The sequence below is a fragment of the Ovis canadensis genome, chromosome 2 (genome assembly GCF_042477335.2).
Source record: "Ovis canadensis isolate MfBH-ARS-UI-01 breed Bighorn chromosome 2, ARS-UI_OviCan_v2, whole genome shotgun sequence".
Lineage (NCBI taxonomy): Eukaryota > Metazoa > Chordata > Mammalia > Artiodactyla > Bovidae > Ovis > Ovis canadensis.
Window position 1 is genome coordinate 82,328,336 of NC_091246.1, and position 3,888 is coordinate 82,332,223.

Below are 3,888 nucleotides of genomic sequence, written 5' to 3' on the forward strand. Positions count from 1 at the left end.
AATTTCAGTATATTACTGAATAGCTGTAGGGTCATCTTTACCTTTTCCTGATTTATGTTAAATGTGATGCTTGCCATGGATTTTATTCTCTATTAGACTAAGGAAGTCTACTCTGAGTTTTCTGAGAATTTTTATTGTGAATGTGTGTAAAATATTATCCACTGATTGTTTTTGCATCAGTAGAGACAATTGAGGTTTTTTTCCCTTTACTCCATTAATACAAATCACATTTATTAATTTTATCATATAAAGGCATCTCTATATAGCTGAAATAAACCAGTGATAAAGAATCTGCCTACCAATGCAGGAGACTCTAAGGATGTGGGTTTGATCCCTGATCAGGAAAATTCCCTGGAGTAGGAAATGGCAACACACTCCAGTACTCTTGCATGGAAAATTTCATGGCGAGAGGAACTTGGCAGGCTATAGTCCATGGGGTCACAAAGAGTTGGACATGACTATGAATGCACCCATATATATTATATGATTCTGGTAAACTGTTATTATTCTTAGTTTACTGTTGGGTTTTACTATTATATTAATGTGTTTATGTCTGCATTCATAAGTGGGATTAGTTTATTATTTATTACAACTGCCTGTTTTTAACATTAGTTTTATGAAATGAATTAGGTAGCTTTACCTCCCTCTTTCATTCTTTCACACTTTTCCTTCTTTCTATTTTGGTTTATTAAAAATACTGAAACAGATTACCTTGCAACAGTACATGGTAAGGCAAGAGGATTTGACTACTAATTGTTTGGTAGTTGATTATTCAGGGTTTCCGAATTTCTTTCTAAGTCAACATTAATAAGTATTGTGAAGAGAACTTCTGTTTCCATTGTCTGAAGTTTTCTTGACATAAAATTGTTCATTGTATGTGAACCATGTTTCTTTTAACTACTAAAATTTGTCATTTGTATTAAACTATTTTTCTTGGTTGATTTACTGAATTATTTTCTGAGTGCATTGACTTTTTCAAATATATTCTCTAATATTTGCTTATTTGGTTGACTCTTTATTAGTTTATCAGTTTTGCTCTGTTTGCGATTGTTTTGCTCTTTTATCTTCTGTTGGTTTTCTTTCTAGTTTTTCAATTTTAATTTTTGCCATTTATTCTGTATATTTTACAATTTCCACTTTAATTTGTCAGTTATTTGTGGATGTGATTCATAGTTTCAAAATACATGTTCAAACTAAAAAATATAATTTATTGCTAATTTAATTGCAGTAATGGCTAGAATGCTTTCATTTAATATTTTTCTGCCTAGCTTCCCCATTAATGTTGCCAGCATTGTACTTTACTGTCTCCTTTAACAATATTTTACTTTTATAATCAACCATTATTTTTTCCATGCATTTTCCTATTATTTCAGAGCATTAGTTTTATGATTTTAAAAATCTGCTTCAAAATTAAAAATGTAGAAAAGGGCCTATGGTGAATTTCTCCATCATTTTGTTCTATCTAACCAGTTCCCTTCTCCTTGGAAAGTTTTAAAATTATCAATTTCTTAAATATATGGAGGTAGTTAATCAGGGAAATATATTTCAATAAAACCTTAAATACATGTCATTAAGGGCAGAGAAAAGTGTATATGTGCAGTTAATAACCCCCAACTTGAGGGGATATAAAGATGAAATAAAGCATTGTGTATAAATATGAAAGTACTTAATATAACAGACACAATACATGTTCAAGCAATGAGAAAAATACATACAGATTGTATTTTTTTTTGGTTTATGCCATTTTATTGAAGAAATATAAATGAATTGCTAGCAGAGCTATTAGTTGATCACTCATCCATTGACAACTTGCATCATTTATTCAGTGATATATTAAACAGAGTATTGGAAGACAGATGAACTATTAGCTCCAAGCCTCCTAACAATTTAAATGGAAGTTACATGTTTTGAGACCCTATTTTGGAATACAAAGGGTGTTTGACTTCTTATATCCATTCGCTGTAGAACAAGAACAGTTCATTCCTTTATTGACATGCATAAAATACATCACGTTTTCTGTTCTTCTGATGCTATAAATTCAATATCAGTTCTCCAGCCACATCAGTTATGAGTATAAAGTATATCATGTAACCTCAAATCTCTAACTGTGGAAGGCTTAAACCAGAATGGATGCTACTAGAATAATGCTGCTTCCTTTGATGTGACAACTCAGAATTCATCTCCCTCCCTCTCAGATGATTCTTCAGTATGTTAGAGCAGTGAGGAATGGTTTTAGTCTCATAATCAAGTTAGAGTGAAGACATTGGCCACATAATACACATGCTCCATTTTTAAAAAAATTCTGAATCTTGGGCAACTCTTCTCTTGTAACTACGTTACAGTTTCTAACAGCCAATATTATCTAGAGCTGGAAGAACTTAAGTCTTCTCAGATGAACATGTGAATGAAAGGAGAAAGGTAAACAAAAAATAAAATTAAAAAAGATGAGGTCTGATAGGGGAGCAGCTGGATAAGAAAATCAGAAAAGGAACAGTAATTTAAAGTTTATTCCAGCTACAAGGCAGGTTATTCTGACTTTAAGAAAGCATCACATGGCATACTTCTGAGTCCATCCCCTAGATATTCTGTTGTACTTCTCTCTGTCTGTTTTATAGATCCATGCAATCTCTGGCGCTAGGGGGTCATCTGGATTTGGATCACATAGCAGTGAACAAATGGATAAAAGAACTTTAGAAATAGATAAAGCAGGAGACCACTGTGATCTTAGACTATTGACAGATGCTGCCATTACTGTTAATATTTGGATGATAAATTCTTGTTGTAAGTGCAACCTGAGGTGGTTTGAATGGGTAGTCGGGTAGGAAAATGAATTGTCAAAAAGAACACACCTCCTTGATCTGGGCTGTCACTACGTCCCATAATGTGGCTTGCCAATGAAACATATCATCCCCAACTGGACCTACAGAACATTGTGCTGGAGGGTGACGGGCCAAATCACTAAGTTCCTTATTAATCCGTTTCAGCGCCATAGTCTGCTTTTCGTCTGGCTCCTCACTATCTTGGTTTGTGCTCGAAGGTCCAGCCAAAACTTTTGATTATTCTGGTGGCTTGGAAGGATTGTCTCAGTCTCACATTGGCTCTGCCAGACACAGGCGCTTGGTATGGAGGAGGCGATCTCAGGAGAACCTTGAGGTTGGTTAACAGGAATTGTCTGTATTAATTATTATTAGGGCAAATTTATGGTTTTTATGGGAGGCAGAGAAGGCAATGGCACCCCACTCCAGTACTCTTGCCTGGAAAATCCCATGGTTGGAGGAGCCTGGTAAGTTGCAGTCCATGGGGTCGCTAGGAGTTGGACACGACTGAGTGAATTCACTTTCACTTTTCACTTTCATGCACTGGAGAAGGAAATGGCAACCCAATCCAGTGTTCTTGCCTGGAGAATCCCAGGAACGGGGAGCCTGGTGGGCTGCCGTCTATGGGGTCGCACACAGTCGAACACAACTGAAGCGACTTAGCAGCAGCAGCAGCAGCAGCAGGATAGTCATTAGGAAAACAGATTTATCATCAGATACTCTTGGTTTAAAGTCTCTGCTTTGCCACTTTCTAATTGTGTTGTCTTGGACAAGTAAGTTTAACCTCTCAAATTCTCAGATTTACTATGAAATGCTTATCACAATTATATTTAACCTATTAGAATTTTCACAATTAAGTGAAATCATGGATACAGAGTATAGACATCTAAATTATGATATTGCTTGTACGATAACAGGCTCTTCTTCTTCTTCTCCATCTCCTGCTTCTCCCCATCATTACCATCATCATGCTAGTGATAGTAATTAGTGATAATTATAATTTTAAAAATTATGCTCTTTATTTGAAGGACCAGAAATTGATCGAATTTAAACTGGTAAAATAGGCTGACTT

The 3,888-nt window shown here is 35.1% G+C and overlaps 1 pseudogene; it reads right to left on the reverse strand.

Annotated features, from left to right (window-relative positions):
- Positions 1-2,455: 2,455 nt before the first annotated feature.
- On the reverse strand, positions 2,456-3,425 carry LOC138432660 (ubiquitin-conjugating enzyme E2 D3 pseudogene; annotated as a pseudogene).
- Between the last annotated feature and the right edge of the window lie 463 nt (positions 3,426-3,888).